Consider the following 23,120-nt stretch of genomic DNA (forward strand, 5'->3'; position numbering starts at 1 on the left):
GGCTGACAGGCTCTTGTTTCCAGCTGCATACAAATGAAGACTGATTTTACTCTGTTGTCAAACTCAGCGTCTCCGTTCTTTTTCTTCCCCTCCAACGTTTATCCACAGCGAAACGCTGAGTTATCTGATTGTTACGGGCTGTGAGGTTCTGTCTGCTATTGTCCTGCCCCAGCTTCTTTGCATCCATGAAACATGGGTTCTTATGAAAGCTGACACTGTGTCTTGCCTTGTAGCCTGCTGGGGTTTCTTTTCACCCATCCTGTCTAAAGCAATTTCATTTTACCTGCAGTACAGCAGCTGTTTATGTACACTTTTGTCATCCATCCTCCGCACATTAACACAAGTTCTATATTTCAAAGGAATAAAAAAGTGACTTTACTGCTAATAAAAAGGCTGTATTCCAGGAATTCATTTTCAGACAGACTAGCTGAAATTTAAAAATTGTTAGAACCTTGCTTAGAGCTTACAAAACACTCCATGTTATCCTAATTTTTGCCATCATCATCCACATCATAAATATATAATGGAGATAACAGGAATACTGCCATACTTACATTGATGCATAATCTTTCAAATTTCCTTTTTTGTGTGTGTTTTCCTCAGTAGATTTAGGTTTCAGATTTTGAAATGAAATTAGTTCAAACAAAATGATTAAGAGAAATTTCAGTGGTTTTGGAAAAAATCTCAAAAATTTTCTCTTCAATAGTTCCTCTTTTGTCTGAAACACAAAGTGGATATTAGACACTTAATTCCCAATGTCTATTGACATAGTCTCCTTTCCCCCTACCCTGTAGTGAATTTTGCTTCCTTTCTTCAGATGAATCTTTCTGTTCAATAATTCCCTCTTCAGCCATGTCTTATCTTCTGTTTAATCCATCTATTAAGGCTTCATTTTTAATCTCAAAAATTATAGTTTTCATTTCTGGACGTTCTATTTGATTCTTTTCCTCTATTCCTGTTCTTTCGTGGTAATCTCTAATTGCTACCTCACATTTCTTTAGTCATTTTATATGTAGTTATTCTACATAGCAATTGTGTATTCTCTGACACTTTCACCCACAAAATTCCTTTGTGGGCCTAATCAGTTGTTTAATGTTTGTGCTGGTGCCCCCTCTTGGTGCCTTGCCTCCCTGTGTTCTTGGTGATACCTGTGTGAACTCATATCTGTTTGTTGTCCACCTGTGTGACTAATGAGTAGCTTTATTGGAAATGTTCTCTGCCAGGGCAATTTTACATCAGCTTTTGCTAGAAGTTGGCATACTTCAAATTGGAATATTTGAAGGAGGAAAATGGCAGCACTTTATCCTTCTTCAAGTGCCTCAGCACATTGTGGGCTCCCAGGTTCAGTCCCCAGGTCTGGCTCCTGGCCCAAGGCTCAGTGTTTGGGTTGGAGCATTGTCAGGAGCATTTGTTATCAGGCGAGCTTGGTTCTCTAGCTTCCTTGTTGCTGACCACTACCAAATCCAGTTTGGGCTCATAGTTTGTTTTTCTATTTTATTTATCTTTGGAGAAGGTTCATAGAAAAAGTTTACTGCTAATTATCTGTTTCTAAGAATGAGGGCCAATGAAGGATTTTCTGGTCTCCGTTTGTTAGACCACAGGATCCTTCCATAATACACATTCATTGGTTTAGATCTGTAAGTCCCTGTGAACCAATGGACACTGCACCCTCAATGAATGACTGCACTGCAAAGGCACGTCCTTCTGCAGGACCAATCTCTTCATGCCTTTCTTGCCTGGTTCTCTCTTTCTCTTTGTCCCCTCCATCCATGTTTCTTGTGACTGGGACTCTGTAAGTCATGACAATAAACTGTGGGCTAGCAGAAACCAGCTCTTGTAATAGTCACGATAAAGGAGTATTTCTTTTTGGCCCCATTCCACTGGCCCACCTTTCCTTGGAATGAACTTTTCAACAGGGCTATGGTATAAGTTAGATGTGCTGACATTGGCATAATATTACAATATCACCTTATATTTCACACAAACTAAGTTACCTACCCTAGAAACCATAGGCTATCTATTTATGTTTGGAGTAGAGAAATACCTGAACTTTTCTTTGGATTATGCTCTACTTCAATCAGGACAGAAGGAACAGCATACATAAGGCAAAGATGAAGGAATGTTTCTAGATTTCTCATGTACCTATTTGAGAAATTGAACTTAAATTTAATAAGAATGTCATAGTGATTTTATGTTCAATCATATACATACTGATTTTATTCTTTCTATTTTTTCATTTATTTGTGGCCTCATGACAGTATAAATAGCCAATAAAATGAAAAAGCAGCCTCACTGAAGATTGCCTAAGAGAAAAGCAATTTTTTATAAGCCTCTGTAGAGATTTTCAGAATCTCCTTCCTCTTTTTAATTTTTCAAAGTTGTTATATATATTTTTTACCTTTTGAATTAACTTTGTATTTTAGAATTATTTTAAATTTACAGAAAATTTGCAAAGATAGTACAGAGAGCTCCCATACAGCCTTCACCCAATTTCTTCCATTGTTAACATCTTACCATAATACATTTGTCAAAACTGAGAAACCAACATCAGTTCATCACTATTAACTAAACTCCAGGCTTTGTTTGGATTTCACCAGTTCTTCCCAAGTTCTGAAGATGTTTGTTTTGCAACATGCATCGCATCTTGGTAAAATAAACAGTTTAATAAAAAGATACATAATATATTTCTCTGAGGAACGGTAACAAATGGGATATAAGTTCTATATAAGGATAAAATAAATAATGAAATGCCTCTCAGAACATGAAGGAAATAAAGGATATGCATTTTTATAGTGATTCATAACATAGTGTTGAGTTGGTGAAAAAGTAGAGAACCAGCTTTGAATAAATGTGTGCTCTTTCAAAATAACATCCATGATACAGAAAGAACACATCCTACTTCTTTTCTCAAATTTCATAATTAGTAACACATGATTTCGTATTATTCTCTATAGACTGAAAGGTACAACTGGGCAAATAATATAGCTTAATTTCTTTCCCTGGAAAATTCGGTACTTCCCACCAAGTTTGAGTTCCTTCCAGTCACTTGTGACATTGCGGAAGAATGGTAGCTACCCTCAGGAGACTGAAACAAATATGGTGCTGTTAAAACCAGGAATGCCAAAGTCCATTTTATCCTTCTGTCTTTGAGGAGTTTATAGCCTGCAGATGTAAATGTACATTTTATCCTATGGATGGAATTTAGTGCCATAGAAATGGATGATAAATCACATACATAGGAAATATAAAGAGAGAAAATCATGAAAAGCAGGGGCTTGAGAAACTTGAAATTGAGACATCAGATAAGGGATAAACCGGCAAAGGAGACCAGTAAAAGGGGGCCAAGACTGTTGATGAAACCATGGAGAATACAGTGTCACAAAAATCAGTGACAGTGTTAAAAGTGGTAAACTGTGAGAAATATTCTAAACTTACAAATCCAGTAATGGTTGGAATGTTTGAATAGGGATTGGCGGTAGGTAGGCCATTGGTGGCATTGACAAGAAGCATCTGGGTGAATGGTGAGGACGAAAGCCAGACAGGAGTGGGCTTCAGAGTGACGTGTAGGTGGGAAAGTAGAAAGTTTGCCTGGGTCTTCAACTCTTTTGAGTAATTGGAGTCTCAATTGAAGCAGAAAACAAGAGCATGACAACAAAGAATGCAGAGTTAAGAAGAGCTTCTAATTTCATGGAAACAGTCAACAAACATAGGTTAAATGACTACTATAGTCCAGGCCCTCTTCCGGGTAATGGGACTACAACGCTGACCAAGACTGAGAACGCCTGTCTTCTCCTGGAGCTTACATTCCTGTGATGGGAGACAGAAGATACACTCGATAATTAAGTAAAATGTATATGTTCCTTGGTGATGAATACTAGTGAGAAAGATAAAGCAGAGAATCAGAGAAGGGCTATATAAAATGACAGGCGAGATTGGAGACATGTCTCACTGAGAAGGTGGCTTTTCAGTAAAGACCTGAAGGAAGTGAGAGAGCTACCTGTGGCTATTGGAGAAGAGCATCAAATTCAAGTGCAAAGGCTCAGGAGAGGGAATGTGTCTGATAAGGTCCACCAACAGAAAATAAAAAACAATGAAAAGAACTACTGTAGCCAAACGAGGAAGAATAAAACAAGAGAAGATCAGACAGATACTGAGGCACACAATATGTACATTCTAGCATTCTGGGGAGTCACTGTGGAGAATCTGTCTTTTACTCTGAGACAGGCAGACACTGGGGGAGTGACAAGCCAAGACTAACATTTTAACAGGATTACTGTGACTGTGGTGCTGTGAGTACTCTCCAGAGGCCAGGGCAGAAGTCAGAAGATCAGTTGGGAGCCTATTTCAATAACTAAGGAAAGAACATGGTGCCGAGGTCAGCACAGGGCCTGCTGGGTTTGTGACACATGATAGAATTCTGTGTTTCTTTTGAAGGAAGAGCGGATAGGATTTGTTGATGGAACAGCTGAGGCTTTTGTGGGAAAAGGAGGAGTCAGAGGTGGACACAAGGTTTTTAGCATCAGAAAGGGAAAGAATTGAGTCCCCATTAAATGCGATGTGGACGGCTGAAAGGGGAGGATGGTCTGGAAGAGAACAGGGAATATCAGGAGCTCGGATTTTGTTAAATTAAGGGTGCCCCTTAGATGTCCACATGGAGACATCAGCTAGACTATCATTGGACATGCAGACCTGAAGTGCAGGGGAGACATAGGAGCTGCAAGTGTAAATGTAGGAGTTATCAGGTTGTAGATGATACTGGAAGCAATGAGACTGGATGAAATCGCTTAGGGCATCAGCATAGATAGGAAGGAAAAGATGTTGGTAACTGAGACTAGGGTTACAGAATTTACAGGTTAACACATGAGAAGGAAGTAACAAAGGAGTCTGAATAGGAACCAACAAAAATGGTGAGAGGAAACCCAGGGGATAGGATATCCTGTGAAGGAAGTGTGTCAAAAGGGCAAGAAGATCAACTTTACCAAATGCTGCTGCATTAAATAAGATGGAGACTGAAAAGTTCAATCAGTGTTAAGCGCGGTGGAAAAAAGTCAACATGGAAAGGAGATGAAGAGAGCCTGAGAAGTCAGGGCTGGGAAGGCCTCTTCCAGTGGGGTTGTCAGAGAGCTCTCACATTTGGGGTGAAACCTGAATGAGGAAAAGGAGCCAGCCACACAAAGATGCAGGAGAAATGCAACTCAGAGGAATATAAAGAAACGTGGCCAGAATTAGCTTGGCAAACTCAAGGAATGGTAAAAAGCCGAATGGCAAGAGCAGTCTTAGCGACAACACTCAGCGCAAGGGAGGCACCAGCAGAATGGACTGTGTAGGTGTTATAAACCTGGTTCATAATTAGGAACATGTCTCAACTACAGTGAGATGCCACTGGAGAATTTTAAGTAGGGAAATAATATGTGCAGCAGGGACTCTAAGGCAAAAAAAGAAGAAAAGAGTACTAAAGTCACAGTTTTGGAAAAGAGTATTGGTTAGTGACAATAAATCCTGGTTTGTTAGGGATTGTCCTGGTTTCTCCACGTTGTCCCAGAAAAATTATTAATATTTCCCATGTTGGGTAGAAAATGTTCTGGTCTTTCTGCTATCAGTTCACGTATTGGCAACATTTTCTAAAAAATGTGTTATAACATTGCAACACAAAATATTTTCCTTTCATTCTATTTCGCAAATGATAGAGAATGATTCTGGTGAGAATGATTGAGGCATCACTCCACCGAGATGTCACATCATGCTTCATACTAGACCTCTTTCTCAATTCCACTCCAGTGCCAGGATTTTATGAATTATATTATTTCACATTAGGTTGAGAATTATGAGATAGTTCTAAACCTGCTTCAAGAAATTATCCAAATGGATTGTAAATCATCTTTTTATTATCCCCACAGTTGCTGCTGAATTGTTTAGGTAGGAAAGAGGTATCAGCCTCTTTTATTAACTTGGAGAAAAGTGGAAAAGCAATAAAATGACCAGAAGAGTGCCACGCAGGGGCAATGAATTTGTGATGAAAGTGAGTAGGATTTTGTTATTCATATTTGCTGTTTGGCATCCAGTGTTTAGAAATAGACAAGGGGGCCTTACTTTATGGACAATAAATTATTCAAAACCTTTGGGTTGTAAAGTTAAAGCATTGAAATACCAAATATTCTTTCTGGTCTGTTCTTTCCCACTTTCCTTCATTACCATGTAGCTAGGCTTTAACTATTTAAAATGGAATCTGAGAAGGAAAAGCAAATAAAGCATGAAGCAGCTTACTTCCACCAGAGCAATGAAAGGCAACAAAATGGTAGCATTAAAATCTAAAGTATTTAAAAATCTCAGAAATCCAATCCAATTGAAGTTTTCTAGGAACCAAGCCACACCCCTTGTTCTTGGCAATTTTAAATGTTTTGCTATTTCCATATCCACTGCAGTCAAATGTGATATAACTTTTCTTCTGAGTTTTTAATATTTTACTTTTACTACTGTAAAGAATCTAAAGTATAAAACTTAATGATGTAGGGTCTAAAACACAAGTTATGTGGAAATAAACTGTGAACATAATTATAAACAAAAGGGAAAAATGTAAATATCACAGCTTGCATGTTCAACAAATAGCCCTTGGATTTTCTCAGAAATAATTGTTTTATTCCCACTTTTGATCTGTGGGCACCACCATTTGGGACTTTCCTGTAGGTTCTGTGATAATTTCAGCATTAGGAGAATGACTGACAGTCAACAAGTCCTTCTGGAGACATCAACCTGAAGTGGGAATTATCTTTCTAAAACATTTATTTCCAATCAGCATTTGGAGTGACCAATGAGGTCATTGCTCTCATTAAAACAAAACAAAACAAACAAACAAAAACTTAATAATATCCAGTTATCCACAAGGTAAAACATCTCGATAAGTTGTATATTGTGAAAACGTCATTTCACAGACCAATCATTCTGTCTTTAACTTCTACCACTCACCCCACAATTAACTTTCAATTCAGTCATGCATTTTGCATACTTCATACTTTTGCTCATTTTATTTCTCTTCCGATGCTTTATTTTTAAGACCATATTAAATGCCTTCCTTTCTCTGAAGCCTTCCATGACCGGGAACCCCTGGGAAGAATGAATCTCTCTCCCCGCTATTTTCCATAGCACCCTGTTTCATGGAGGTGGCACTAAACTGTCTTGAGCACTATGCCTGGGTGGGTGGCTTCAGCTTTGTGACAGTATTAATCCTTAGGACTATACTGTGTGGAGTAGATACTGCTTCTGCCACCCTATAGTTAAAGCCACTGAGAGATGGGCAATGACCATTCACAAGGGAAACAGAGCCATTAGGAGGGGGAGCCATGATTCACTGCCAGTTTTGACTGGTTCCACACCCTGTGCAATTTCCATCACATAGTTCGACCCTATCATATTTTATTACGGTTATTTTTCCAGTCACCTCGATAGGCTCACTTAATATTTGTGAGTGCAAAGAAAGAGGCTCGTGTATTTATGTCTGAAATATTTAAAGTTCTAAATTACCTCCAACGTCCAGCTTAGGTGTCACCCCAGGGCCCAGCAGGCGGCCCAGCCAGCGTGGCCCTTGTAACCCACAGCTTAAAGTTGAAGGGGCCGAGTTCCACCATCCCTCACCTCCCTCCAGCCCTGCTGCCTCTGAGCCTTGGTGCTACCTGTTATCTGCTGGAGCAGGGCTGGCCAAAGGCGGGCCTGGCCCACTACCAGATCTGCCTGAACCAGAATGGAGGTCTGGGGAATGGGTAGTTTTCTCTTCCTAAAACTTCCCTTTTCCAACAAGCTTTCTAGGCAATTCTAAATGCCTCCACCTGGGCAGAGGGGAAGGAGGGGGCATGGTAATCGGCAGAACTGGTCTGCTTAGATGCTGTGCTGGGTGATTTGGAGAGGCCAGCTGTAAAAAGCACAGTCACGCTTTCTCTGGACCATGCTCTATGCACACTGGGGTGTATCCTCCTTTCCGTGTACTCAGGGATGCATCCTCTTGCTTGGGGGGCACACTTCTGCCTCTGCATTTTCTCTTGGTTCATTAGGTTGCTGAACTTTCAAATAACTTTCTCATAAGACCAAATCAGGGGAAAAAAAAAAAAAAAGGTCCTTGTGTTTTAATGTTTGTAGAAGATGTGACCAGGCCTGAGGGTGGCACTGTCCTCAGCTAGACACTGATTGCAAGGCTGGGCTTTATCTGTCTTTTTACAGTCCTTGGAAAAAATTAAGGGCTGCATGATTGTTTGCTAAATGAATTTTAATGAGGTAAAATATGATTTCTATTTGAATCATCATTAACGAAGAAGTTGTATTATCCTCAGGGACACATAGCATAGCAGATGTATAATTTCAGAGAAGTGTAATAGTCAATTAAAACTTCACATGCTGCTGTTTCTGATTCATAGGCTCTGTAAATTAACGGTGTATTTGGGTCATTTTCCACCTCTTTTTTCTATTTCTTTTCTTTTGTATATTTTACCAATGAGTGTTCACCAACATTGCTCAAATCACGATTCCACATCTTCAGAGATGTTTGGTCCGCATGCAACCCAGAGAGATATATAGGACGGCTGTGCCTTTACAAACTATTTGTTTTTAGACATACAATTCCATGGACTCCTCACACCTTTCCCTTGTAACCTGGAAATTCATTCATTTCTTCTGAGCACCTATTGTGTGCTAACCAGTGAGGGCACAGTAGTGAGTAGGTTTTTAAGCTGATCTCCATCATTACATTTTTTCCCTTTACAATCCATTCTTCTCAGAGCAGCCAAGGTGGGATTTTAAAAGCAGAAATCAGAAAATGCCATTTCTATAGTTAAACCCTCCAGTGGCTTCTGAATGCAGTAGTCTAGGCTCTTGGCCAACATTTGCCAGGTCCTTCCAGATCTCCGGTCCTTTTAAGGCTTTGCTACGTGGGTTACCATTTGTTCACTACTCTCCAGACACCCAGGGCTTTCTCCTCTAATACACCACACCTGTCCCTACCGCAGGGCCTTTGCATATGAGGTTCCCCATCTCAGCCATAAAGTCATCTCCTCAGAGAACTAATACCGAATCCATTTTTCAAAAGTTACTCTCTGCCCCTACCTTGGTACCCTTAGTTACTTGGTGGCATGTCCTATGTTCTGCACAGCAATTATGCATGAGTGACAGTATCTTACTTATTTACGAATAATTTTATGTGAATGCCTTGTAGTTTCTTCTACACCTACCTTATTTCTAATTTCAGACAAGGGACTCTGTGGGCATGGAGCTATGGAATCTGCCATTGCACTTGCTTAATAAATACATGGTGGGTTACAGTCTTCACATGGAGATGAGGTTAAGGTTGTCTTCTACAAAACTGTGCTAGGACTCCACTGCCATCATTTCAGGAAATGACATTTTATATACTTAAATGATCTCAGCTCTGCTTTTCTCATCTAAGTTACTCTGAATATGGGGCTCTTTTTTTGTCCTTGTAGTTTCTTTTGTTTTGCTGTCTTTGTCTTGAGATGTTAAATGCTTGTTTAGTTATTACTTGAGGATCTATATATATATGTGTGCTTTAAAAATTATTTTAGGTACAACTCAATGTATGTTTGAAATAGCATTACTTTTCAAAATGCAAAGCAGCCTGCTGGAGATCTTTAACATACATTTAGTGTTTAGCATACATCTGTTATGGTTTATTAAGGATATGTATCCTGAGGGAAGGTGGCAGAAATACTCAAAGGCATATTACATGCTAAGATTGTAAAAGCAAAAATAGTTTTACTGGTTTTCTTCGGAGGATGTTACATTTCGAATTGAGTTGCCCTTGGTTATGTACTTTTTTTCCTTTATATTTATAATCTTTAACTTATAGAATACTGTGTTTTTTTCTTAAAATGATTTGCTTAAGTATTTATAAAGAATTACTCATAGATGATGCATATCTTCCTATCTAATCATGTTTCTGAATTTCTTTTTGAATACTAGCCTTCATATTTTAGAGAAATACACCAAAAGTAAAATAATACAATTCAAAAACATTGAAATATTTGGTAGCTTCATTTTTAAAAACTGTGTCTGAGAACTGATGAAAAAAAATTTCTAAAAACAAGCAATGTATCATTTAAAACCTCCAGGTAAATTTTTATACGTGAAAACAGAAGCAAAATTCCTGCTAACACGCTGACTTTCTCTATTCGTTCTGTGCAATGAACCTTTGTCGAAATAAGAAACAATCTGACATGAAGGGTTCAGTCAGTGAGAAGCTGTTCTCTTCCTTCCCCAGGCTGTCTCGCTCCATTGCCCTCTATCTGTTCCTGTGTTATCTTGTCTGTTTTAATATAGTGTCTTTCTTATCTACATGAATTATGAAAATTCATTTGCTAACTAAATCTTGTAAAATTCTGTTATCAGTGACATAGTACATGTATGAAGATTTGGCATCAAAATTCTTTAAAAATCAATTCATAGGATTTTATTTTTTAATCACAAATCAAAAAAGTTCAGTTTATTAGAAGGTAGAGCCAACAGATGTAGACCTGGCAATTAGGTTTCACTTAAAGTCACTTTACATCTCTTTTCAGGTTTTAACTCTTTCACAGAAGGACTTAAAAAAATTTAATTTAATATTAGTATTGTATTATTTTATATATTATATATTACATGTTATTTTTTTCTGGAAGTTTCATCCTCCTTCAACATTTTACAATCAATTTATAGGGTTTTTTTAATTTCAGATTTTTTTTAAAATTGAAGTATGGTTGATGTACAATATTATATGAGTTATAGGTGTATAATATAGTGATTCACAACTTTTAAAGGTTATTCTCCATTTATAGTTACTGTAAAATATTGGCTGTAATCCCTGTGTTGTACAATATATCCTTGTAGCTTATTTTATACTTCATAGTTTGTACCTCTTAATCCTCTACCCCTATCTTTCCCCTCCCCACTTCCCACTCCCCACTGGTAACCACTAGTATGTTCTCTATATCTGTGAATCTGTTTCTTTTTTGTTATATTCACTAGTTTGTTTTATTCTTTAGATTCCACATATAAGTGATATCACACAGTATTTGCCTTTCTCTGTCTGATTTATTTCACTTTGCATAATACCCTCCAAGTCCGTCCATGTTGTTGTAAATGGCAAAATTTCATTCTTTTTTTGGTCTCTATTGTCTGTCCATTTAAGAACCTTCCCTGCGTTCTTTTCTGAATTTAAGTTTTATGCTTCCATATGTTTAATACAAGTGACTTAAATTTTATTTTTGTAAATTTTTACAAATTTACAGGGTAATATTAAGGATATTAATATCCTTAATGTAAGGAGAGGATAAATTATATAAAGGATAATGTTAATGATGAAAGTTCACCCTATAATAAAAGGAGATAGTTAAAAGCATTCTAAATCTACCACCCAGAGGCAAATACTATAAACATTTGGATGAACATAATTTCAGATATTATCTACTTATTTATCTATCCTCTCTCTCTAGCTATAAATCTATAAAATCAGAATCACTAAGAATATTCTTTTATAACTAGGCTTTATTCCCCTAACAGTAAGCTATGAAAAGTTTGCATGTCAATAAATATACAGAAACGTACATATAGATACATATATAGAGAGATATGTATTTTTATTTTAATAATTACTAGATATATAGAGAGATACATATATGTAGGCATATGTATGTATTCAGAGGCATATATCATAATATTAACAACTAGATAATTTATTATATCAACCATGAAATATCTAATAAATATGTAATATTGTGTATAATACATAGAGTGTAAGTAATAATAATAAACTATTTCTCTGCCCCCCACACACTTAAACGATAGATTATTTATAATTGCCAAAACTTGGAAACAACCAAAATGTCCTTCAGTACATGGATGGACAAACAACTATGGTACGTTAATGCAATGGAGTATTATTCAATGATAAAAATAAATGAGCTATTAGGTCACAAAAAAATGTGGAAGAACTATAAAGGCGTATTGCTAAGTGAAAGAAGCCAATCTGAAAAGGCTACATACTGTATGATTCTAACTATATGACATTCTGGAAAAGGCAAAACTATGGAGACAGTAAAAAGATCAGTGGTTGCCAGGGGTTATGGGGAAGGAGGAGGGAAGAATAGGTGGAGCAGAGGGGATTTTTAGGGTAGTGAAACTATTCTGTTCATACAGTGTATGACACTGTAATGATGGATACATGACTTTTTATGTTGTCAAAACTTATAGACTGTGAAACACAAAGAGTGAACTCTAATGTAAACTATGAATTCTAGCTAATAATAATGTATCAATATTGGCTAATCAATTCTAACAAATATCCCACACTAATGTAAATATTAATAATAGGAAAAAACTGGGGGAGGGGTGAAGGGAAGGGGTTTATGGGAAATCTCTGTACTTTCTGCTTAATACTTTATGAACCTAGAAGCTGTTCTAAATAATAAATCTATGAATGAAAAAAATAAAGTGTATCACCAGTATTTTTGAAATTCTCTGGTGTTCACCCAGATTGCAGGCTGAAATTTATCCATTCATGAGCCTGAATCTTGAGTTAATAATTCATCCATTTTCCTTCATGGTTTTGCCAGTAGTCTCCAAAATAAAATATTTTTTTTTCCAGTTTTAAAATTTTCATAAATGTAATCTAATTATATGTATCCATCTAGAATTAGCATTTTTTCTCCACATGTTCCTGAAATCCATTTATGCTGATTAGTTCTTGCTTGTTCATTTTCTCTTCTTAGAGTAAGCCATTAAATCAATAGACCCAATTTAGTTATTCATCCTACTGGATATTTGGATCTTTTTGTGAATTTTTTGTTTGTTGCTTTCTGCTGTAATGAAGAATGCTCCTATTAATACTCTTACGAAAGCTTCTTCCTAGTCTGCAAGTTGTCTTTATATTTTCCTAACAGTGTCTTTCAAAGAGCAGACATTTCTAATTTTGGTAAAGTCAGTTTAACAATTTGTTATTTTATGAATCATACTTTTGTCGTCACATCTAAGAAAGCTTTATCCACCCCAAAATATTAGCAAACTAACTCAGCAACCTAATGACAAATAAAATAAATTGTTAGGGAAAAAATTTGGTTTCCTCTAGGATTGCAAGGTGTTTTTCGTGAGAAAATGTATTAAAATAAATTAATCAAATTAAAAATTAAAGTGAAAAATCATATTATTATCTCAATAGACCCAGTATAACAGCATTTAATCAATTCAATGCAATTATAATAAAGACCGTCAGTAAACTAGATGCAGAGTTGAATCTCCTTAATCATCAAAGATATCTACCAATATGCAGAGAAAATGTAATTCAGAAATGTTAGAAGCATTCTCTTTAATATCAGAAACAAGTAAGGATGCCCCCTATGAATACTTATATTCAACCTTGCGCTTGTAGACATTGGCAGCCTCCAAAACAGGATAAATGTCTATATTCTAAAATATTTTTAAAGAAGTAACAAAATTGTCATTATTCACAACTAATAAGCTTTTATATAGAAAACCCAAAGAGAGAATCAGCAAGAGAATTTAGTAAATCATTGGATACAAATCCAATATATAAAAATTAAATTTGGGCTTCCCTGGTGGTGCAGTGGTTGAGAGTCTGCCTGCCAGTGCAGGGGACACGGGTTTGAGCCCTGGTCTGGGAGGGTCCCACATGCCGCGGAGCAGCTGGGCCCGTGAGCCACAGCTACTGAGCCTGCGCGTCTGGAGCCTGTGCTCTGCAACAAGTGAGGCCGCGGTGGTGAGAGGCCCGCGAGCCACGATGAAGAGTGGCCCCCGCTTGCCACAACTAGGGAAAGCCCTCACACAGAAACGAGGACCCAACACAGCCATAAATAAATAAATAAAATAAATTAAAAAAAAAAAATTAAATTCATTTCTACACACAGGAAACAGTTATAAATGCTATACTAAAGGTTGTATTTGCAGTAACAAAAACTCCAGTATGTTACCTATGAATAAATCTAATGAGAGTATGCATCATCTATGGAGAAAATGAAAAACTTGCATAGACTTGAGGATATGGGGAGGGGGAAGGGTAAGATGTGACAAAGTGAGAGAGCGGCATGGACATATATACACTACCAAACGTAAAACGGATAGCTAGTGGGAAGCAACCGCATAGCACAGGGAGATCAGCTAGGTGGTTTGTGACCACCTAGAGGGGTGGGATAGGGAGGGTGGGAGGGAGAGGCAAGAGGGAGGAGATATGGGGACATATGTGTATGTATAACTGATTCACTTTGTTATAAAGCAGAAACTAACACACCATTGTAAAACAATTATACTCCAATAAAGATGTTAAAAAAAAAAAAAAGAACATTAAGTCCTAAGTAAATAAATGGAGAAACATACAATGCTTATTGATAGGAAGGCGTAGAATTTTCAAGGTGTCAGTTGTGCACAACTGGATCTATAGATTTAATGAGATTCTAGTTAAAGTACTAATAGATGTTTTTGGTAGAATTTATCTCTAAAATTTATATCAGTGAGTAAAGAGCCAAGCAGAGCTATAATATTCCTAAACATGGATGAAACTCAAAATAATTATGCTGAGTAAAAGAAGCCTTAAAAGAAAAAAGAGAACAGTACTATATGATTCCATTTATATAAAATTCTAGAAAACGTAAGCCAAATTTATCGACAGAAAGCAGATCTCTATTGCCTGGTTAACAAGAAAAATGTGGAAAATGGCAGGAGGGAAGGATTACAAAGTGGCATGAGGACATTCTAAAGGATAATAGATAGGTGTTTTATCCTAATTGTGGTGATGTTTTCATGGCTGGATGCAGGTCAAACATATCACATTTTATACTTTATATATTGACAGTTTATTGTATGTCAATTATGCCTCAATAACATTTTAAAAATAAGTAATCACAAATTTTTTTAAAAATAGATGCCCTTGTTTGTTTGATCTTTTTCTATACAAGATAAACGGCCATGGAAGTATGCAAGCAATGCAAAATTTTAGAAAGGCACAGTAAAGCTGCATCCCACTATCATCCTCAGAAGTGCAAAATGATGACTAACAGCGCTTTTTTTTTGTCAACAAGACCATGAGAAACTAAAAGCAGCTACAGATGCTCAGTGGAGCCAGTCTGGACCATAGCTAGCAGGTGGAATGCACTGACCTGTTGCCTGCAGCTCTGTGTGAATATTTATGGGTCTTGACTGCAATCCATTCTCATTCTTATTTTAGATTTGCATGCCTAGTAACTGAAGGAAAGTTCTAACTTTCTAAGAGACGTATCACAGAAACTGTTATTCAGTTTGAACCCTCTGCTTATATATTATCCGATCACAGAAACAATTTTACTGTAGGTGCAATATTACAGTGGTCTAAGAAGCATCATATACAATGGGCTTATCATATACCTATATATGTGAAAAGAAGAGGATTGATTAAAAATTAGAATAGCTTGTTGAAATACCTACTTACTAAACCATCAGGATAAGAAAAGACTGAAGGGATGGCTTGCACAATTTAATGAAAGTGTGTTAAAATTTAATATGCGTGGAAATAAAGAGGGATCATCATTGGTTAGATTGTTGAAATATCGTGGGAAGATAGGGAAGAAGCGATAAGAGATGACACAAGAACTTACCAGTACATAAATTTCTTTCCTACTCCTATTTTTTTTTTTTTTCTCTTCCTAATCCTGTAGCACCAGGATCTGGATTGTATTTATAAGTTCTGGATGAAGGATTGGTTTCTAAATATTACCCATGGCACTTCCTCAGAATTTTACTATCCCAGTTCCTAAGCAGGTGATGGCATGGGTTGTTTGTTTCCCTCACCTGCTTAAGCTGAGATCAGTGATTTCTGCGTCTCTCCCATGTAGGAGATGAGATAGTCCTACAAATTTGTACTTAATCCAGATTAACCAGATTCATATTGCTGCCAACTCTGTGCGTCTGTCCTTTGATGGAACCTGATGGTCCTCCCCACAGGCTCTGATGAAAATTAATGCTAAATGGTAGGAAGCGGCAGTGACTGCTCTGAGAAAGGAAACCCATAAATAACCATTCAAAAAAGTAATGCCTATATTAACTTGGTGCCTTTTGAGAGGCTGAAAACAAGATTATAATCTCTTAGCTATATTTGCTAATGCCCGAAAGACTTGGGCTGTTTGCTTACAGAAACCACCTCATTTGTTTTGAGCCAAAAATCTCATGTGGACCCCCGCTGATTTAAGTCTCATGCAACCTGGAGTCGCCCATATGCTATGTGTCAGTGACACTAACAACACCTTGTGAAGAAATACTGAGAATAATTCTAATGTTACTTCATCTGTTCAAGGGTAATGGCCTGGGATCATGCCAGTAGAAGCACAGGGAATGATTTTATAAGAGAGTTATTGTCCCTCTAGCCTATGAGAATTCATAATTGGACAGTGTAATTTGCATAGGTGCTTTCTAACTGCCAAGGTCCACTCATAAACAAAAACCATATGCACTCAATAGTGCGATCAAGTTATTAAACTTGACTAGGATTTTCACCAGTGAGGAGAAATGGGCATTAATTAAAGATTAGGCCCAGTGGGAAACCATGTTAGTACAACTTTATGGCATGAAACAAGGCATATGTCTACACCCATAAGCGGTCTGGAATCCAAAATTAGCTGAAATTTACTTTTGATTTAGACCCTAATTCATGACAATATTTCTTATATGGGTAAGGGCTCCTTTGAAAAGGCTGGGATAATGCTATTATATTTAAAACTGACTAATGTTGTAAATGATCTTTTTCTAACTCATAATGGGACTGCTTTTAATCCTAATATTGGTGTAGTTGGTGCAATTAAATTGGATTGATAATACTGATATTGATATCAAATGGAATGGGAGATTGAATTAAAACCTTCACAAAATGTTCTTCTGTTGGAAGCTGATTGGATAGAGTAACTAGCTTTAGTTAATAATTGAATAATTATTAATTAGTTGATCTATTGATACCATTCCCAAAGTTCAAATTTTGGTAGTGAAAGGAGGTAAAAGAGTGGTCGAGTTTTGCATGATTACAAACAAGTAGGGTAGGAGTATTTGGAAATGGACATGTTTCGCCGAAGCAGTATATATTTCATTGAATGATACAAGTAATTATCATTTTTGTTATTGTTCTTTGCTTTTTCTGTTTTGTAAGTGGTGCAAAAGTTACAGAAATGTGATAATGAACAGTTTATAATTTTAAAGATGTGAACATGAGTCAGAAGTGGGGAATGTATAAGGTAAAGAAACCCTGCAGTTGGATTGGGGCAGCTCTATGCTCATCTTTGGAGATGCCTGGGGTTCTGGTACTGTCCCTAGGCCAAAATGAGGATGAGATGCGCTAACTAGTGACTGATGATGTGCTGTTTAAAGTTCAAACTGTCCTTCGGACACCAGGGGCTAGCCTTTTTGTCTTATTTTAGGATATATGGAATGATGACTTAGACCTGGTCATACAAGTTTTACAGCCTGCCTTGGCTATGTGACCAGTGGGGCATGAAATATCCCACTGGAAGCTTTTGCTGAGGCTCCCCTGGAGCTAACATTTCCAAGGCATATCTTGGTGTTTTGCAACCTGAAGATGAAGCACATCCTGTGCTCCCAAGAAAGGCCCCTCTGGGGCTGAGCCTGAAAATCTCTCTGATTCCAGTGCTGTCTGCGCTCACTTTCTCGTCTTCTCCTCTATCCTTTTGTCTTTATTAAGAACCTGATGTGACTCAATGGGCACTGAGAAGTCTGTGATTATCCCCAACCGGTGTCAGTGACACATTTCAGTACAATTTTATCTCTATGAAATTTGTTTTTGTACTACATACAATTACATCTATCAACAGTTTTATGGTTTCAGATTTTGCTAATATTAGTAATAGCTAATATTTATTGAATGCTTATTATGTGTCAGACACTGTTCTAGATACTTTTGAAAATATTAATTCATTGCTCCTCAAAACAACATTGCATGCAGGTTAAAAAAAAGAGGAAACTGAAGGGCTGAAATCCTAGGAGTAGATTCTTCCAGGTCTCTCTTATTAAGATACGAACCAAAGCAGCTGGGTCTGAAGGTCTGTGTAATTCCCTTCCATTCTTTGCTGCCTAATATGGTATCATGGTATCAGGCTTAGAAAGCTTTTTCTCAACCCCAAATTGTAAAAATATTCACATATATTTTTTCTCCTGTCCTCATTTCTTTCATACTCAATTATTTGCAGTTTCTTAAACATTTAATAGTTTCTTATTTTGTTCAGGTTTTTCTCTTTACATAGAAGACCTTTTTCTGTGCCAAAGCCCCCTTTTATTTAATTCTTCGTGTTAGTTATGACTCTCCCCGCCACAGCAGTCCAAGCTCAGTGCCCCTATGAAATGTCCCTGTGACAAACTCTGAACTCAGGTGCTATAAGGACTCTTAATGCTAGATTTTAACCTTTTTTTCCTGATGTGCATATATTTTCCTAATGTGTATTTTAACCTCAAAATGGAAGCTTCTGAGATCAGAATTATGCCTTAATTTTTGCATCTGCAGGGCTCAACACAGTTTCTGAGACATAGTAGTTGTTAACGAAATACGTGTTAGCTAAGCGTGCCAAGGTTTATATTTTTCTTTAAAACAATTCTGTCCGTTTGACAAGTTTTTGCCATTTGCCTTTATTTACTTTGATTTACTTCATTTACTTTCCCCTGCTTTCTATTCAATCAAATATCACTGGTTTACTTAGATTTTTCTTTATGGGGATTCCAACCACTGAACCATCAACATTCACTTTACTTTTTTTGGTTGAAACAAATGGAGTGTGCAATAATATATAAAAATGATTATCCTAAAACACTAAGCAAAATATAGCAAAACATAAATTGATATTTGTAGCAGGACATAAATTGATATTTATATATGTTAAAGTTATAATTTTCTAAGAGGAAAAAAACAGATTCTACAGGTCCTACTTTGGGGGCAATGCTGAGTTTCCTGTTCTGTTCTAAACTCTCAAATACATCTCTTTTAGCTCATTCCAAGAATATGTACCATGAATTTCCTAAAGAATATTGTCAATTATTTCTTCTTTAAGAAAGGTGAAATGAGAATCTCAGTGAATATAATTAGGTTCATTTATTAGGTATGCTTGAGTTAGAATGCTAGGTCTTGAATTAATGAGTTGGAGACAACTTGGGACTGGTTTTAATCAATCAGGAAGCTAAAGCAATTCTGATCTTGTTTAAGAGTCAATAAACCAGTGAGATTTCAGACCTGCATCTTATGTAACATCCTTGCAGTAGATTGCAGTTCTTAGCTTGCAACATTCATTCTGTTTGGATACGACCCAATCCTACCCCACTTATAATGGAAGCCACAGATTGGCCAAGAGAGCACAGCCAAGTCATATCCAAGAGGATCCATTAGCATCACACTTGTCACCATTCTCATTTGGGTCAATATGAATAAATACTTCAATTAGAAGAGTTTACTGCCCTACTTCAGGTGAGAGAATAGTGCCATCTCTTATTCTCTGTATTCATAGGAGACCCCTTTGCTTTTTATTTCTACTTATTTATATGTTAATCTTGATTTTTTTTTCTTATTAAATATTTAACTATTGTAGGGACCATCCTTAGCAATTGGTAACTTCATTTTAAAAATATTTCTCACTTTTTATAATCTCTTTCACTCTCCTTTCCAAAGACTCAGTGTCTATCCTGAAATCGATGAGGCTTCTCTGGACATACACATGGGGATTTCTGTAAGCTGTGTCAGGATGCCTGCTGGCTCTTATGGGAGGGAGACAGCCACATCTTTAAATATCCCTGTTCATGGGCTCTAGCAGCATCGGAGCTACTTCCCTCAGTAAACACAGGATCCCATGACACAGCTTAACTATCACCTGCAAAGCTTCCATTTTAAAGTTGGGCTTCTTTTTTCCTATGATCCAAGTGCTTTTGTCCTTATATCCCTTCTCCTAAAATATTTCTAAAGTGTGGAACTTTGCTGGTTTCACCTTTACTCTCACTTCCACCCATCTGTCAGTGAACCACTCTCTCAAGAGCAGTTCCTCTCCCTGCCAGAGGTCCGGGTCTTTGACTCTTGGTCTCTCTCTGCAACTCATCCAGCCAGGCTGTCCCCTGGTACCATTATCCAAACAATGTGGTCATGCTCATGTCAAGATCCTCAGGGGCAGCACACAAGATCTGCCCTGTAAGCCAGTTCCCATTATGATTCCCCTTTCTGTGCTCCTCTGGCCTCACACGGCAGGAACATATTTTCCTGGAGTGGCTTGGGATGCTTCTTGGACTCATTCATTTCTAGATGGAGGAATTGTAAGAAGGTCTAGTGGCCTTTTTCTCTGGTCTGGTTATCACTCTTAAGTGCCCCTCACAGGATATCTAAAAGTGTGAGTCTAGGGAAAATGCCATTACCTAGGAAAGAGCAGAGCTTCAGACCAGCTGAGAATTGAATTTAATTGTTCAAATATATTTCTCTGTGACTTTACCAGCCTTTGGCCTCATACACAGGAGGGGAGCCTTAATCTTTCATTGCATTTCGAATGCAAGATGTGAATACAAAGGAAGCTTCACTAAAATTCCCGCAGCAATTCAGAAGTTAATGACTTGCAGTAAGGTTCTGGAGCCACCAATTCCCTGTTCCACAAGCCAGGCTGTGATCTATGGGGTCCACTGTGATCTATGGGGTCCTTTATGAAGTACATCTAGGACGTCAGGGGGTCACGGTAGGAGCAAGGAAGATTCACCCTGATGAAATCTCATTCCCTGAAGTCTTTGTCACAACTCCAAAAAGGGAGTCCTGGAAAACTTGCTCTCCAATCTAGAGATTGGAATGAAATAAACTCAGTTCCCCTGTGATAGGAATGCATGTAAGTTTATTCATGCTTGCTTTGTCTTTTCTTCCCCACTACAGCAGGCTTTTGTAAAGATTTTCTGCATCCAGGAGCTGTGCTAAGCCCTGTACAGGCAAGGTTCTAAAGGACTCCGCCAGTACCCTATGGACTGACATTGTTAACACTTCTGTTTTAAAGGTGAGGAAAATGATGCTGATAGAGATAGTGTCTCCATTTTTTCAAATTCTTATTTTGAGTTCAAAATTATCGTCATCAAGAAGTTAGAAGTAGACTTTATAATAAATTTTTTTTCCCACTAGGGCACTTCAAAGTACTACATTAGATGAGAAAAATAATATATGTGCTTGTGTATGTATGTATATATATATGTGTGTGTGTATATATATATATGTCGTTATAATAGGATTCAGAATCATAAAGTAAGTTTCAGTTTGTGCTTACCCTTTTTTAGCTCCTGTCCTAGCAAGTATAACTGGCTTCCAATGAACAGACTTAAGAAGGATTTTGTAAAATTTTACTTGATTAGTAAACTTTCCTAGGAAGGTATGGGAGCAATTCTTTGCTTCAGTAATGATAAAAATTTAGGCAAAGGGGAAGGCAAGAGGTCCAGATTTATTGTCTACTCATGACTCTGGAATTTAATCACTGTTAATCCTGAAAGCTACCATATTTCCTACTCCCTGTCCATGCCCATCAGTTAGGAGAACCGTTTGCCAAATCTTAGGGAGATTCAGCCCATGAGTGTCATCACCTCTGTTAGATGTGGCTGCATGGGCCCAGCAGAAAATGCCATTGAGTGAAGTAAAAAGATTATGATCCTATTCTACTTACTGAAGAGTTCCGCAGTGAGAAGTCCAGTGACTTGGACACCCAGCCATCTCCTGTTCCTTTGTTCAATTTTGTTTGTCTGTTTCATAGGCTAGCTTACATCCCAACATGGACTCCCATATACTGGGAACGACCTGGGCTTTCCTCCTACCCTGAAGTGCCACTGAGGCCAAAATTTCCAGTCTAACTTACTAAGATAACTAGTTAGGTTTTTTATTACCCTTGAAAAGTAGTCCTTATTTCAAATGCTGCCATATCTTCTCTTAAATTTAGTGAGACTTATTTTTCCATTTCTTCTTCATTCACACAATCTAAAATATTTCCTCATCTTGATTTAATTCAGTTGAAATTCAGAATTCTATAGACAGAAAATGTGGACCAACTATCTGGCATCATTTAATGTGAGAAATGTATCCATTTGCTTAGATTTATTCTTAACATAAACTGTATTTTCTTAAAGCTAAAAATTTGGATAAATACCCAATTTTGAATCAGTTGATGAAATAATGGAAAGTAAAATTATGCTGCAAATTTTCACTTTAATAAAAGTATGAAGGAGCAAATCCAGATTTCTTTACTTCCTGGGATCAGCTCATTTTTCCAAATCAGTCCTCTTAATCACCAATTGCTTATTCTTGATGATAATGGGAAGGGAACATATAAAGTACATAATCCCATAAAAGATTGTCATTCTCTATGAACATGAAATAAAATTACATTATGATTCACTTTTATCTGATTCTTTATATTTAGACCACCCCACCAGTGGTTTTCACACAGAATCAATCAAAGAGCTAATAGGCACTCTAGCAGCTACGTGAAGACATGCTTTGGTCTAAATAACAGATTTTTATAAAAGTTTTGAAAGTTGCTCCTAGATTGTTCTTTACAGAAACTTTCCCAAATATGTTAAAAGCAGACACACAAAAAAGGGAAGAGCGCCATTCAGCAAAAGTTGGAGGCAGGTTTGTACGATTCTAGGCCAAAGAAATTTTTAAGAGGGAATGACTAATGGGTCAAGGATGTGGCATTAAAGAGCAGGTCTCAACTATATTTAAATACAGAGTGAAGAATAAGCAAGAGTAATGACTGCCTGGTCTCCTCACCCCACCTCAATTCCCTCCATCATCTGCTGAGTCCTTTACAGGTTCCACAATCTACAGGTTCTTCCGCTTTGGGTTAAATCATTCGTGCTCCTCCCTGCACTCTGCCAGGCAATAGGCCAGGGCAACCAGGCAACCAGATTCCCCTCTCTCAGGGATCATTGTCTTGTGCTGCCTTGTGTCTATTATCTGAAAACTGTTTTCATGTATTTTATCTAGTTTTACAGTTGTTTCAGGCAGGAGGAGAAATCTAGTCTCTATTGCTCCATCATGACTGGAAGCAGAAGTTCTATTTATTTTCCATCTTAGGAAAAAAAGAAACAAGAGAAAATTAAAATTTACATCTGTG

At 37.2% G+C, this 23,120-nt stretch overlaps 1 protein-coding gene across 1 annotated transcript in view; it reads left to right on the top strand.

Moving 5' to 3' along the window:
* Positions 1-23,120, top strand: part of MSR1 (macrophage scavenger receptor 1) — a 369,659-nt gene that overhangs the window by 256,174 nt on the left and 90,365 nt on the right. The window lies entirely within an intron of this gene.

Source organism: Eschrichtius robustus, chromosome 21 (genome assembly GCF_028021215.1).
Source record: "Eschrichtius robustus isolate mEscRob2 chromosome 21, mEscRob2.pri, whole genome shotgun sequence".
NCBI classification, from domain to species: domain Eukaryota; kingdom Metazoa; phylum Chordata; class Mammalia; order Artiodactyla; family Eschrichtiidae; genus Eschrichtius; species Eschrichtius robustus.